This window comes from Callithrix jacchus, chromosome 12 (assembly GCF_049354715.1).
Source record: "Callithrix jacchus isolate 240 chromosome 12, calJac240_pri, whole genome shotgun sequence".
NCBI lineage: Eukaryota > Metazoa > Chordata > Mammalia > Primates > Cebidae > Callithrix > Callithrix jacchus.
Genome location: NC_133513.1, coordinates 31,380,168 through 31,396,941, shown reverse-complemented (window position 1 = coordinate 31,396,941; position 16,774 = coordinate 31,380,168).

Genomic DNA, 16,774 nt, shown 5'->3' with positions numbered 1-16,774 from the left:
AGGACATTGGTGGTGTGCCAGCAGTCCAGGGAACAGAAGAAGTGGAGCCCCAGGTCTTGCCCTTGGTGGGCTTTAACTTGTGAAGAAGCTAGACTTATTCTCAGGAATAGGGCATTAAAATAGAGTAGGAAAACTCAAGATAGGAAAGAAATGTCTACTAAACTATGTCCCCAACCAGGAGAGATTTCAGAGGGAGCTATTGTTGGCCTTAGAGTAGCTAGGGAGGACTTCCTGGAGGAGAGGGCCAGACTTGATGAGAGACATATATCCAACATTTTACAATGTAGTGGTTAAACCACATGAAATTTTGGGATTTTTGTGAGCCCAATATTGTCAATTTTTGGCAACTTCACATGAGTCCGCCTAACATTCTTACTCCCATTTGCAGGCAAGAGAACTAAAGCACAGAAAGGTTAAGTGACTTGCTAAATGCCCCATAGCAAGAAAATGGTGAAGCTGGAATTCCAACCAAGGGCTCCACAGGGCAGGCTCTGCCCTGCTTCCCATCTGTTCGTGCAGGTGGGTGAGGGGGCAGACACAGGTGGAGGAAGAAGGAGAGAGAAGGTGAAGAATGGAGAGAGAATAAATAGGACCCCCACATTCTGTAATCTCCCCATTGTTTCATGCGGGTCTCACACCCTCTCCTTTCCAGCACTGCCTAGGAGGCCTGGGGTCTGCTCTGGTTCCTTTGATAACACAGTAGCCAGGACCTGGGGACCCCAGGAAGGGAAAGGCCCTGCCTCAGGACTGAAATATGGAGAAGACCTGCTACTCTTACCAGGGGTGGGGACTAGGGGACTTTGGAGACAGATGGGCTTGGGTATTCCTGGAACGCAAACCTAGAAAACATCTGAGTCTAAGAGAGAAGGAGATTGGGGAGGATGAGTTTCCTTCCCTGGAAGGGACACTGAATATCAAGGAAAGTTAGAAGACTTGCTAGGAGTAGAAATGGAGAATGTAACCTCAGAGGAGGATGGGAGATTCAGAAAGCTTATTAACTTATGGGCAGAAGATGTTGTTCTTGCTTGAAGAGGTAGCTCTGGGTAAGGCAGTGGCTCCCACATCCTGCAATGCCAAAGTTTGGCCAATTCTGCTTGCAAAGAAATGAACAAAACAAAACAAAAAACAGAGAGGGAGCGAGAATAATGCAGGCTATTTTAGGATAAGGTTGCCAACTGTCCTTTCTTAGAAGGCTGCCTTTATTTTAAGGTTATATCCTTGTCACATTCTCTGTATTAAAATACCCTTTTATGAAATCCTGGTGCTGGAAGATGGAGTTTTTGCAATGTCATCGGCTAAATAAAAAGTTGGCAAAAATTTATTTTTTGTGTTTGTTCTGTGTTTGTTCCCAAAAATCATTTTTGAAATGTGATTGGTCCGTAAGTTCCAAAACTCTGGGAACCCCTGTTGTAAACAAGAGCATGAGACTAAAAGCAAAAGCTGGAGAATGAAACACTTCTCTCTCAGTTACTGCCTGTGTATGCCTCCGTCTTCCTCACGTGTGAAATAGGTTTAATGACATGCATCTCAAAAGTTATTGCTAAGACTAAATGAGAAAATGAATCCACCTAGCATGGCATCTCATTTGTGGTAAGTCTCAGTAAAGAGAATGAATGATGAAATGATGGCATGAAACCTGCATTACCCAATGAAGAGGAAGGCACCTGGCCTTTGAATCCAATTTAGGTCATATCATCATCTTAAAACTTTCTGTTGGGATGAAAGGGATGTTTTATACAAGATTTCTTCCTTTGAACTCTCCATCCCTGACAAGGCCTGACAGGGTCTCCAGAAGGCAGACTTCCTTCTGTCTGGGACAGGAACTTGCCCTGGCCCCAAGCTTTACAGCAAGCTTGTTCAACCCACAGCCCATGGACCACATGCAGCCCAGGACAGCTGTGAATGCGGCCCAAAAGAAACTTGCAAACTTTCTTTAAACATTATGATTTTTTTTTTAACTCATCAGCTATCATTAGTGTTAGTGTATTTTATGTGTGGCCCAAGACAATTCTTCCTGCTCCAGTGTGGCCCAGGGAAGCCAAGAGATTGGACACTCCTGCTGTATAGGCAGCCACTGACTCAGAGGCCACACTGTTGACCCTGTGCTCAAGATCCTTTGAGAAGGTCTGGGGGTGGCGGGAGTAGTATCCATACATACATGGCACTTCATCTTTTTGTTCAGTGTAGATATAGTTTTGCCCTTCCCCTCTGTCCCAAGGCGGGTCTGCTCTGTAGGGCTGGGAGTCCTGACCTGGAAACAAGGTTCCCAAGAAAGAATATTGGAACCAGCACCAGGCCCTCAGGTTTTCTGCCCTGAGTCTTCCTGATAAAGAAACTGGAAGGGGGCCGGGCACAGTGGCTCACGCCTGTAATCCTAGCATTTTGGGAGGCTGAGGCAGGTGGATCACCTGAGGTTGGGAGTTTGAGACCAGCCTGACCAACATGGAAAAACCCTATCTCTGCTAAAAATACAAAATTAGCCAGGCGTGGTGGCACATACCTGTAATCCCAGCTGCTCAGGAGGTTGAGGCAGGAGAATTGCTTGAACCTGAGAGGTGGAGGTTGCAGTGAGCCAAGATTGCTCCATGGCTCTCTCCAGCCTGGGCAACAAGAGCAGAAACTGCGTCTCAAAAAAGAGAAAGAAAGAAAAGAAACTGGAAGGGGATGGGGCATGCAGGGAGTAAAGCAGACTGGATATAGATGTTCCAGGAAACAAACCAACCAGCAAGTCTTGACCAAGCCCTTGGGTGTCCAACCCTTGCACAGCTACACATGGATGGAGGCCAAGAAGGCAGAGAGAGGCCCTAGCTTGGGCGGTGCCTCGTCTGGTCAAAGCAGCAAAAGATCATCCCAGCGGTTTGTAGTCAAGGGTCAGAGGGAGTGTTCAGAAGCTCAGGGCAATGATCCTCCTGACTGGAGTCAAGGTGGGTTTCCTGGAGGAAAGAGAAATCAGTTACTCTGTGTGTGTGTCTGTGTGTGTGTGTGTGTGTGTGTGTGTGTCCATGTGTATGTGTGTGTGTGTGGCATGCACGTTTACTATGGAGAAAACAGTGAACGGAGTAGCCTGGCATGGATAAGGCCTGCAGCATTCTCACAGTGGGGTCATCAAGGATAGGGCTAGGGGCAGGTGTCCAATTTAGGGAGCCACTAAGCTGTGGCCTTAAGTTAGCCTTAAGAGAAAGTCCTTCTGTATTGTACTCGGTCCTTCTGATCCCCTTCTCCCAGCACCCTCACCCTCAGACACTTGCTATAAAAAAGCACTGGGAGCCCACATGCCCATTACATTAAGGCATTAGTGAACAAGAGACATCCTACAGGCACCACTTCCCATTGTGCTTGCCATCTGCTTTCTCTTCAGTTCTGCCTGGTTTCTTTAGGATCTAGGAGCATGAACTATGGTATTGTCCTCTTCACTATCCCCTGCCTCTGTGCAGGACTCCACCTGCGAGCACCTGGACCCCAGCAGAGCCCAAAGCCGTTTCATCTCCAGGCCAGCCCCAGTCGCATTGCCCTTGGTCTCTCTCCTCCCCAGCATCCTGCCCACTCGGCTCTCCCCTGGGGACTCTGTCAGGGCACCAGGTGGGACCTCTTCCCCCTTTCAGCCCCAGGGAGCCTGGAGAAAGATGTGCTGACAGCTCAGCCAGGTCTGGACTGTGTCTCTTTGTTCTGCTGGGGCTCCAGGATGTCTGGGCCACCTGGACTCAGAGCCAGGCCTGAGAAGAGGGCACTGGGAGGGGGAGGCCCCAAGGTGCTCCTGAGCAGAGCTTCCAAGAAGTAAGTACCAGAGACTTCTCTGTCTGAAGTCTGGAATTTACGATATATTAGGGCTGAAGTGGGTTCAGACAGGGGCCTCTAGGGGTGATTTCAGTTTGGGCTGGAGGCGCCAGGGAGGGAAAGAGGGAAGAGACAGAATGGACTGTGAGAGGAGGGGGAAGAGGCTCTGCAAATGGCGCTGGGTGTAGTGGTAAAAGGAGGGGCAGTGGACAGCTGGAGAAGTGGGGCTTTTCCTGGGACCCTGAGATGGCCCAGGGACTGGACTTGCCTCAGTCCCCCACTGACACTGGGCTCCTTCACTCCACACAGCCTGGCTCAGGTAGCCTTCCCTGGCATGCCCTCAGTTCTCTCCCCAACTTATCTACGTTTTCTTCCTCCCCCAATTTCACATCATCCCTTTTCTCTGTTCAACATGTGGAGTACCTATTATCTGATGCTATATGACCCACTTCCTAATCTCCAGGCACCTCCAGCTGTGGAAGGATGAGACACACTCAAGACTTCACATAAGAAAGCCAGGGATGAGGAGCATGGGATGTGGGCAAGAGGCTAGAGAGCCAAGGGGGAGGAGGGCGGGTGTGAGGAGGGAGCAGGGGAGAGGCTCATGTCTGAAGTGGTCTCGAAGCAAGCAGGTGTGACTTGGAGAAGTGGAGGCAGGGAGGCATGGCATGCCAGGTGCAGGGCCCAGAGCAAGCAGAAGAGTGGCCAAGGGAAGCCACTGCCCTGGAGTGGGTGAGCGCCCCGGGAGAACACAGCCCCAGGGAGCTGAGGCATGGGGAATGTGAGGACACAGGGTGGGTCGGCTCTGGAAGCAGTGGAGAATGCTGAGAACGACTGAAGATAGGCCAGGACTTTGGGCAGGACCATTGGGTTGTGCCCTGGGAGGCCAGCATTGTGCTCAGCCCTGCTCAGAGCAAGCAAGAAAAGAATAAAACACAGTCCCCACCCCTGGACGCTCACAGTGGGGTGACAGAGATGAAAGTAATGTTTTGAAACAAGTCGTCCTGCCAGAAGCAGGGTCCTGGACCCCTGACTGCCACAGGGACAGGGACTGAGCCACAGCCAGGCTCGAGTTTGAGAGAGCTGCTCTCTCTGGCTCCCTGCAAAGCACATCTTTGTACAGGCCCCATGGCCCAGCCTCCCTCCCACAAGCCCCATGCATTTGGGTGACCTGCTATTACATGAGCCTTTGGCTGGATGTCTTCTAGAAAGAGATAGCTCCATAGTGTAATGAGAGCTCCCAGGCCACCCTGCAGGACCCAGAGAAGAGGCAGAGCCAGGGAGAGGGCAATGGAGATTGCCATATAAGCTATGACAGATGTGGTGACAAGGGCTGTCATGGAGGCTGTGATAGAGACTGGGGTGGATTGTAACACACTCTGTGACAAGGGCTGTGATAGAGACTGTGACAGGGACCATGACAGAGACTGTGATAGAGACTGTAACAGAGGCTGGGATAGAGACCGGGATAGATGCTGTGGCAGACTGACAGGGGCTGTGACAGAGGCTGTGATAGAGACTATGATGGAGGCAGTGACGGAGGCTGTGACGGAGGCTGTGATGGAGGCTGTGACGGAGGCTGTGATGGAGGCCATGATGAAGGCTGTGATGGAGGCTGTGATAGAGGCTCTGATAGAGGCTGTGATGGAGGCTGTGATGGAGGCTGTGATAGAGGCTGTGATAGACACTGGGGACAGAGAGTCTGATAGGGACAGTGACAGGCACTGCGATGGGGACTGGGACAGAAATGTGACTAAATCTGGAACCACACTTAGAGCTGGGACAACAGTTCCTGGAGCCCGGGCCCACACTCCCTTGGTCGACAGAGTAGTTGGCGGTGACAGCAGCAACACAGTAAACATGCAGGCCCAGCCAGGCCCAGGCATTTGTGGGGACGCCAGCAGGCTGAAGCTGCTGTGGGAAGACAGCGAGAGGTGAGTGAGGCCGGCCCCCACCTAGCTCTGCCAGGGATGCCTGTGTGTCCACAGGCAGGTTCCTGGCCCTCTCTGGGTCTCAGATTCCTTGATAATGCTTACTGTGGGGACAGATCAGATTAGAGTATGGTAAGTGCAAATGTGGACTGACTGAAGATCCCAAGTTACTGTCAGGGGTCTCTGAATCTCCAGAGCCTCCCAGGCACAGCCAGCTGACTGAATCTGTAATGAGCCTCCCACACATACGAACAACCATCACCCCCATGTGTGCAGTGCTCTTGTGAATAATGAAACACAAGTTTGTTTTAAAATGTAAGAGAATTCACAGTCATGATGGGAGCTAACATTTATGGAGCACTTGCTCTGTGCAAGTTACCACTTGCACATCTCACTTGGGCTGTGCAGAGAAGGCCCTCGCCCCCCCTGCTGTCCTTGAGGGATGGATCCTCATTCTCCCAGATGCTCCTTGATCAGGAATTGAGGTGGGAACTCCCTATGGCTCCTTCCAGACCATCTCTCTTCTACCTTCCCATAAAACTCTTCACCCAGTCAGGCGCAGTGGCTCACACCTGTAATTCCAGCACTTTGGGAGGCCGAGGCAGGTGAATCACCTGAGATCAGGAGTTTGAGACCAGCCTGGCCAACATGGTGAAACCCTGCCTTTACTATAAATATGAAAATTAGCTGAGTGTGGTAGTGGGTACCTGTAATCGCAACTATTTGGGAGGTTAAGGCAGAAGAATCGCTTGAACCTGGGAGGCGGAGGTTGCAGTGAGCAGAGGCCACACCATTGCACTCCAGCCAGGGGGACAGAGCAAGGCTCAGTCTCAAACAAAACAATAAAAACAAAACAAAACAAAAACCTCTTCACCCACCAGATCCTCCGAGGCTCCCACAGCCAGTCCCCTTGTGGCTGTCACCCAGCCATCTTTCCCACTGAATCCTGCCCTCGTGGAGGGGGCTCCACGTGAACCTCGCCCTGGCTTCTGGTTTCAGTGGCCTTCTTCTCACCTCCAGCCACCCACTCCCATGGCCTCAACCTAGAGGTGCTCTACATATAAAATCTAAAATTTAGGCTGACCTCAGCCTCTGCCCCTTCTACCTGCTCTCTGGGCCCTCCCTTTACACCTGCTCATCAAGGGCAGCGATAGCTGCAAAAGAACTCTCAGCACAGAATGACTCCATCTGGACCCTTGTCCAGAAACTTAAATAAACACTAGCATAGTTTCTAACAGCTCAAAGCAGCACCACTAGATGATGACTCCAGCCCCTTAAATTCCCTGCCTGGGAAAGCTCAAGGTGGCCGAAAGAATATATTTTCTGTACCAGTCGAAGGCCCCTGTCTCCCAGTCTCTGTGGGAAAGCACTTAACTTTGGCAAGTTCTAGTCACCAAACCTAGCTTGCCTGGTCATATAGAGCAAACCCCTGTTTTTGCCCCTCAGTGCCTGTTACCTGGCTCACCCCACTTTAAAAAAGTCTCTTCCCTTTTGTTCTGAAGAAGCTGAGCTCAGTTCATGTAGAACACTTTTCCCTGTTGCAATAGTTTTCACTGAATAAAATCTGTTCTTACCATTTCAACTACTGTCCAGCTTTGTTAACTGTTAACAATAACAAGTTCTGTGCATCCACCCCTCCCAGTCCCTTCCCTTCAGTCCCTGCCTTCAGTCCCTTCCCTTCCCAGTTTAGATCCCAAGATCTAACACCACAACCTTATCTTGCCTGTGTCCTCAATTTCTTTGCCTCTTGGTTCTTTTTGTCTGTCAATCTAGAAACTTCAGCTCTGACCTTCTCTGCAGACACACCAGCTATAGCAAGCCTAAGAGGCAGCCAGAGAAAATCATATAGCCGCACAGATTTGTTCATTGTCTCTGATGTGCCTCTGTGCCTGGCAATCTGACTGTGTTTTCCTTATCTGCCATGTCGTCCTTCTGTTCCATCAGTGTTTGAGTCTGCACGGTGTTGCTATGACAGAATACCACAGACTGGGTAATTTTTAAAGAAAAGAGATTTAGTTGACTCATGGTTCTGGGGGCTGGGAAGTCCAAGCACATGGCAGTAGCATCTGGTAAGGGTCCTGTTGTAGAAGGGTGGAGGGCGGACACAAGCATGTGAAACAGAGAGAGGAAGGGGACCAAACTTATCAGGAGCCCATTCCTGCAATAATGGCATGAATCTATTCATGAGGGAGTAGCTTCCATGACCTAATCACCTTTTAAAGACCCCACCTCTTAATACAATGGCAATTAAGTTTCCAACACACAAACTGAAGGGTACACATTAAATCATAGCAACCAATTAAAATTTCTCCCCATATTTCAGCCTCTTCCTACAGAATGCTTCCCATCAGCATATAAACCTGATCAAATCTCAGCTATCAAAAATAAAAGGGTCCTCCTTGAACTTCACTGTCTCTTTCTCTTCTTCCCATCACATCTAAACCTCTTAAGAGAATGGGCTTCATTTGCCTTCCTTTCTCAACTCCCACCATTCCTCAGCCATGCAGTCAGGCTTCACTAGTCATAGTGTCTTCAGCAAGGCTACAAATGTCCTCCTGAGTACAAAGTCCAGCTTTTATTCATTTCTGTATTGACCTCAGAGCACCATGAAATGCTGCTGACACCCTCTCGCTTCTTGAAACACCCCCTTTCCTTGATTTCAGGGACACACACTCTTCTGATTTCTCTCTACATCTCCGGCCAGTCCTCAGAATCCTTCGTGTCCCATCCTCCCATACTGGCTCCTCACATATGGATGTATTTCTGACTCTATTGTATGCTCTTTTACTTTTCCTTCACAGAATCTCTCTCCTTGAACACTCTTATCCAGACCCTTGGCTTCAGTTGCCATTCATGCCTTCAGCCCAGACCTCTCCTGTGGGCTCCAGACCTGTTTATTTTGCTTCTTGGATGTATTATGAGCAGCACATACTCCAAACCTCTACACATCACACTCTTCTCCAAAGACCTCTGCTCTTCCTGCTCAATGAATGAGATCACTATCATCCTGTGGCTGAGGCCAGAAACTCTGGCATTATTCCCGACTCCCTCTGCCCCCAACATCCCATCAATTCAAAAGTCTTATTTCTCCTTCGTAAATATCTCTCAAATGTGTCCACTTCTTACCATATGCGCTGATATAACTTCAGATGATTTCTTGCCTAGGTCATGGCAACAGCCTCCTAATTGGCCTCCCCACCTCCAGCCTTGCCCTATTATAACCCATTATCCATGATGCTGCCAGAGTGGTTTTCCAAATGTAAATCTATCCATATCTGCACAGAACTCCTAATAAATATCACTGGCCTTAGGATAAAATCCAAACTCCACTGGCAAGTAAGCTGCTTGATGGTCTGGCTGCCCTTGCTCCCTCAGCCTTCCCTCCAACCAGTGCCCTCCTGGCCCTTCCACTGTGTGCTTATGCGTGTCCATGGGCTTTCTGCTGGTAGCAATGGTGACAATGTCATTCATGGCTGTGGAAGCGATCAGATGTTAGTTGTTGGTGATTGTAGTGGTAACTTTAAACCACTGCCCACCACATTTTCAAGGCAATCTTTGGAGGCTGACTTCATCCAACAAATATTCCTTGCTCCTATTTCCTGGAAGCTTAATTATGCATGCCCATCTCAAACCCACCTCCATTCAGGTCTGCTTTAGGGCCCTCTGTTTGGGGCTCTGGCAAGCTCCCACACTGACTCTTGGTTATCAGCCTAAACCTATGTCCAACGTTCATCTCTTTCCAGCCTTGAGTTGAGCCCAGCATGTTGGTGATGGGATAGTGATGGTGACAAACATGAAGATCCTGCTGCTTTCAGCACTCACTGGGAAGACAGACAGTTGCCTGGGGACCCTAGGACAGGAGCCACTGGAAGGTCCAGCCAGGTGGTGCTGGTTCCAAGCCCTGCTGAGTCCAGCAGTGATCAGCTGATGGGGCTGCTTTGACCTTCTCAGAGGCTTGGCTCTGAAATGCTTCTCTGTCACCAACCTTCTACGTACATCCAGGGCTGTTGGTCTGACCCCCAACACAGGGCACTTGGTTGCCAGGCTGGGGCCCTGACACTTCTGATATAGACAACATCCCTCCCCAATGTCAGCATTTATTTGCATCTATGAATATGCAGGAAGGTTGCTTTCCTAAACTGGGGAAGGTAGCTGGGAGCTGGAAAGAATGGAAACAAGCTGGCTGGGGGGTAATCACAAGGCATTTACCTGCTCTTGTGGTAGGGAGAATGATGGTCCCCAAAGATAACCAGGTCCCAATTCCTGGAACCTATGAATGTTACTTTGCCTGATAAAATAAAATAAAATAAGTTTGTCAAGGTGATTAGGATCTTGAGATGGGAAGATTATCCTGGATTATCTGGGTACGCCCTAAACGCAATCACTGGTGTCCTTATAAGAGGGAGAAGACAGAGGGAGCTTTGATCCAGAACAAGAAGACCACGAAAGCATGATGCTACCCTGTGGGCTTTGAAGATGGAGGAAGGTGCCATGAGCCAAGGGATGCAAAGGAACACATCTCAAAGTGGGAAGATGCAAGGAAGCAGATTCCACGCTGGAGCCTCTGGAAGGAGCGTGACCCTGCCAGCACCTTGATTTCTGCCCAGTTAAACTGATTTCAGACTTCTGCCCTCCAGAACTGTGAGAGAATAAATGTGTGTTATTTTATGCCACCAAGTTTGTGACACTTTGTTACAGCAGCAATAGGAAATGAATACAGCTCCCTTCCACCCTCCCACTCTGCCACTCCTCACTTCCTCTTGAGTTGGGTTAGGCTGTGGGGTAAGTAGGGTAGCTGGGCTCTGAGTGGCAGAGAATACAATCCTTCTCACCTCTCCTTGGGGCCTGGCACCCTCTGGTTCCAGGGAATGGTGGCTTTGGGAACATTGGGAGGTGACACCTCCTCAGAGCAGTAGTCACACATGGGTCACTGTCAGAGATACATGCCCAGGCTACTTCCAGTGGCTTTGCTGGCAGTAGGTGTTGAGCTGGGGCAGAGAGGAAGGATTCTAGAGAAGCCATACGGGATCGAGGCTGACAGAGCGATGCTTGAGCATATGTGTGCTCCCTTTTTTTAGAACTCCCAGAAATACTTGTGGCAGAGGAGGAAGAGGGCAGAGGTCCTGTAGGTGCAAGAAAAGAAACAGCAGGATCTTTGAGTTATGGATGTTAATGGAGCTTTTTTTCAATAGCCACAGACTGGGAGGTTCTGATAACACTTGTGTGATGTGCTCCTTAGCTGGCTGCTCCCTCCCTGCTTTTTCCTGTAGATGGCTGATTAAGCAAACAATGATGTCCAATGTCCGGATGATTTCATCCGCTTTCCCTGTTTTCATTCAGTCTCCATCTTTTTCTTACTGAGTTGAAGGAGAACTTTCTATACTGAGGATAGTATTCCCTTCTCTATCATGTATTGCTACAAATACCCATTTCCTTAGTTTCTTATTTCTTCTAACTTTTGTTATACAGTGTTTGTCATGCAGAAGTTTTCTTTTTTAAAACAAAGTTAAAACGAAAAAGTAAATAAGCTTTTTATGACCAAACAATGCCTTTTGATAGTAAAGTATATCAACCTTTCTTTTTACCATCTCTGACTTAGATATCAAACTTAAAGAGCTCTTCTCCATCTCAAGAGATACCCACTTAAATTTTCTTCCTATAAGTAAATGTTTATATACATTCCCCCCATTAATTAGTAATGCCTCCTTTCCTCATATACTAAATTTCTACATATACATGGTTATCTATTTCTGGATTCTATCTCTGTTCCATTGATTTTCTTCTCTATTCTTGTTCCTATAGCACTCTGACCCCCCAAATTACTGTTAACATACTATTATCTTTAACTATGAAGAGAAGTCTCTGTCCTGTATTACTTATCTCTTTCAGAATTCTCTCCTGGATTTCTCACCAGATTAACTATCTAGTTAAAATGATTTGATTACATTTTAAAAGCTCATAGGCTGGGCAAGGTGATTTATGCCTATAATCCCAGCACTTTGGGAGGCTGAGGCCAGTGGATCACGAGGTTAAGAGCTCAAGATCATCCTGGCCGACATGATGAAACTCCATCTCTACTGAAAATACAAAAATTAGTTGGGCATGGTGATGCACACCTGTAGTCCCAGCTACTCAGGAGGCTGAGGTAGGAGAATCACTTGAACCCAGGAGGTGGAGGTTGCAGTAAGCAGAGATTGCACCAGTGCCCTCCAGTCTGGCAACAGAGTGAGACTCCATCACAAAAAAAAATAAATCATGTTGGGGATTTTACTGAATTTATAAATTAGTTTTAGAGAAATAGATTATCTTGATACCATTGCCTCTTCCCCTCCAAAAGAAAGGTCTGTCTCTAGTCAAGTCTTCTTTTGTGTCTGGGAAGAATCAGGCCATGGTTTCAGCCCTGCTGCAGCTTGTTCTCTCGTTTTTGTTTCTTTTTGTTCATTTCTGTCAAGTTTGGGGAGGGTAGTTTTGTAAACCTGCATTTAAGCCAACACAACTCCCAGAAGTCTTTAGATTCACCCTGGATCAAGGGTGAAGGCAGGGATGATGAGTGAAGCTGCGGGTGTGGGCGAAATCCAGAAGGAGATTAAATGTTAAAGAAGAGGAACTGAAGCTTGAAGAGCGTTGGTTTGTGTGGGGAAGTGAATGTTGTGAATGTGGATAAGAGAAAGCACACAGAGGGGAGAGGTGAGACACCAGCAGAGGGGCATTGAATAAGGCAGAGGGAGGACAAATGTCAAGACCAGAATAGTTGCTAGAGTGCCGTGTTGCAGTGAGATTCTGGAGAATGACTGCAATGGAGCGGTGGGCTGTGTTGGTCGTGACTGATAAGCGATGAGGTGGTCATAACATTTAGTGTTTAAACTGGGACTGCTGGAGAAGACTCTGGGACAGCAGGGGTAAAGCAGGATGCTTCCTGGAAAACTGAAGCACATGGTAACCCCAGTTAGTGGGGACCTCTGAGAAAGTGGTCTCATTGAAGGGATTGCCAAGGTGCCCAGCTGATGTGGGTTGAGGAGCTAAGACAGTGATGGTACACTGTGCTTAGTAGAAGTTTGGCCTGAAAGATAAGGAGAGAGTTGGGTGGTAGAGGGAGAGCAATTAAGGTTGAAAGGGGCAGGTTATATTTGCTTGTCTGTTTTCTAGGCTTGAGAGATTTGTCCATCTGGGGGGAGGGTAAGGACTTAGTAAAGAGGGAGAGATAGAAGATGCAAGATATAGAAGGGATACCTAATGCAGAGAGAAGATACAGAAGGGCAGGGGCAAGATCGGTAGTGTATAGAGGACATGGGATTAGCCTGGAAGAGGAGGACAGTTTCTGATAAGAGAGGCAAATAAAAGAATGCATGACAAACCAGCAGAAAGTTGAAGTGCAGAAAAGGAAATCTGAGAGCTCATAGTTTCTCAAGAATTGCTGCTGAGAAGGAGGTGGGCAATCTCTTTGGAACAAAGAGCCCCCAAAGAAGAGGAGTAGAAACATTTAACCCCTTTCCTTCAGTAATTAACATGGCTAGATTCCCTCTAATGGGTTGAGATGATTCTTAATGAGATCCATTGGAGGTGGAGACCTGGCCAGGGTGTAAGCTCAGTGGCAGGCCCAGGCTCTAAGCTGGCAGGGTTCTGGCTGGTGTGTCTGGGCTGGACACCTCTTCCATCCTAGGCACTTTGGCACATTAGGATCTTCCTGCACTGAAGAAAGACCACAATTCCTGTAGAAATCTGGACCATTGAGAACATTACTGTATTGGTGGGCAAGGATGCTCAGAATGTCAGGGACCAGGTCCTGCTATGACACCTTGGGGTGGCAGCAGAAGCCACAGTGAGTTGGCGGCTCCAGCACTCTCCTCATGTGGCTTTGGATGGACGAACCAGCCCTTCGGATTCAGGAAGTCCTTCAATGCAGGGCGGAGGAAGTCCCCGAGAGAGAGGCACTGGAGTTCTCGTTACTTCAGACAGGCACCAATGGTTAATATGAAATATTCATCTAATTTATAACCCAATTTCAGCATAACCAAATGTATGCAGCCATTCAAATATGTTGGAAAATAACATTTGATTACATGAAAAAATATTCAGGAATATTCATTGAACAACTAGTATGAACACGATAATCTGATTTTTGAAAAGAATATGTAATATAGCTATATATAGACAGATGCAAGAATGTTAGAATATATGCCAGTTAGTAGGGGTTATTTCTGGGTGGTCAATTATGAGAATTATGAGTGGTTTTTCTTTTTGCTTACCTTTATGCTTATGCTTATATGGCTTTTTAGTAAGTTAAATAACAAAGGTCTTTTTCAAAAGGGTTGCCAAGCAGTAACTCCAGCTGAGCCTGGAAGGGTGAATCTGTTGAGGAGCCAGTGCCTGCACCTGGGTTACTGATGACTGTGTAAACCAAAGGGAAAAACAACTTGGCCAGATTTAGCAAGGCACCTAGCCCAGTGTTGCTCAGAGTCACCGATGGGACGCTTGGGTGGAGCTGTCCTACATTCCACATCGGGGGCTCTATAAACCACCCTTGAGATGGCATCTTCAGTGCATCATTATACCTTCCCCCTTCTCTTGATTCAGTTCACAACTATCCTGAGCCCATCTGGACCCAAGGCCAAATGGGAGAGATGAAGTCGTACACCAAAAGTGACTGAGGCAGGTTTCCATCAAGTAGAGGTTTATTTAGCCAAAGTTCATGACAGGCTGTGGGGGTTTCAGGTGAGGGAGGGTAGGGAAATTCAAGCCACAAGAGCATCTGTGATCTGTGCTTTTTCCAAAGGGAGTTTTGGGGAACTTTCATATTTAAAGGGGAAAGAGCAAACAGGAGGGAAAAAATAGGGAGTGAGGGTAGGCTGTGAGGCAGATGATTACATTCTTGAGAGGCTCTGATTCGCCTCAGTAAATTTACATTTTACATGAGAAAGGAAGAGGAAAAAGTCCATGACGCTTTATCCTATGCGTGTAAATCTGCATTTGACATAAGTGGAAGTAAAGGTGAAAGGAGGGAGCAGAGGAAAGGAGACTCTGCCAGGGTTGTGAAATCACAGCTGCCTGTTTGGGAACAAAAGGAAAGCAGTGCTTGTGTGACTCTGTTCTGCAGCCTAACTGTCCCTTTGGCATAGCGAGGTTGGTGTCTCAAGATGTTTTTTCTTTCACAAGGGTTTAGAAGGCTGAAATAAGCAAGGTGTTCTCGGAAGGGTTGCTGTGACTGTGGCTGTGATTCTGGTTACGTGCCTGTCGTGTTCACTGCTCTGCACAAAGCTGTGATTGTTCCACCCTCTGGTGGGAAGAGGGGTGAGGACACTGCCAGTCAGTGGGGAAAGGCACAAATCAGACCAGAATCCAGCATCTAGAGGGAAGGCCTTGAAGCTCTAGCCAGAGTCCGTGATGAGTCCTAGACAGCATCCACCCAGGTGGCACGGCCAGCTCACTCATCCTGGCCGGGACTAGTGGCCCATCCTGAGTGTCACTGAGAGGGGCCCCATGATGTCTCCCACCTATATTTGGCTGGTGTGTGCAAGGGGGTCACTGGGGAGTGTGAACAGGTCTCCACTGAGGAGTGCAGAAGTGGGCTGAGCACTAGCCCTTTCTACTCTCTCCAGAATCCTGCACATGTCAGCACCTGCCCCATGGAAAGCCTGTTAGCCAGCTGGACCTCTCTGCTCAGCGCACAGGGCTGTCTCCTGCCCAGGAGCAGGGCCTTTGCCAAACAGCAGGAGGGGTAAAGTGGGGCAGGGCAAGAGGCCTACCCCCATGCCTACATGAAGATTCTGTATGGGAAGAGCCATCTCTGGTACCTACCAATCACTCTCTTGAAGATTCTCACAAAGATGGTGAAGAAAATGCAGATTATCTCTGACTCATAACAGGCATTCCATAAATATTTGCTGAATGAATGAATGAGTGAGTAAAGCAATTAGTTGATTCTGTGGGCACAGATGCTGTGGGTACACACGTAGCTGGATAAGGAAACTGACTCTTTTTAGACCAGGGACATATAGATAAAAATACCCATGGTGCCTGGCCATGAGTAAAAGAAAGGCTAAGTTGCCAAGGTTTGCTGACTGTGAGTCAAAGTTTTTATGTATTAATTATGATACTTTTGAAAGTCTTATATTGGGGCCAGGCATGGATTAAGGATTATGGCTTATGCCTTAAACCCAGAATTTTGGGAGGCCAAGGAGGGAGGATTACCTGAGGTCAGAAGTTCGAGACCAGCCTGACCAACCTGGTGAAACCCTGTCTCTACTAAAAATACAAAAATTAGTAGACATTTCACATGGGGACCTTTCCAGGGGCATTCCCTCACCTTGCCCCCCAGCATTCCTGGCTGATGTGTCTCCTACTTGCCTGGGAATGCCTGGCTCTGGAGGCGCAGGCACCGCAGACAAAAGTCACATCTCAGGTGTGGTGGCACACACCTGTAATCCCAGATACTTGGGAGGCTGAGGCAGGGAAATCGCTTGAACCTGGGAGGCAGATATTGTGGTGAGCCAGGATTGCACCACTGCACTCCAGCCTGGGAGACAGAGCAAGTCTCCATCTCAAAAAATAAATAAATAAATTTTAAAAATAAAATAAAAATTAAAAATCTTATATCGGCACTAGACTCACAGATTATCAAGTCCAATCAAGTCCAAGTTTCAGATGAGAAAACAGGCCTGGAAGGAGAAGGGAGTGTCCAAAGCCACAGCTGGTGGAATTTAAGCAAACTGCAGTCCTCCTGCCTCCCAGTCCTGCAGGGGTCTTGTGCCTCATGCTACTTTCACAGTGTAGCTGGGGGCCTTTTCCCCAGGCGCAGAGTGTGTGTGATCAGTTTCCCTTATAAATAAATATTGGTTGAGCATCTAATGGATGCAATGTACCTATTACATGCCAAGCAGGTTGCTAGATACTGGTGGTAGAATGGTGGGAATTGACTTGATGGGAAAGGATATGGGTGATTAATCTGGCAATTTCAATAAGGAAAGTACACCCAGCTTCAGGAACCCAAAACAGGAATGCCTAGCCCATATCTGGGATGAAGCCTTAGGTGGGAGAAGCTTGAGGTGGAGAGTAGTCATTTCACATGGGGG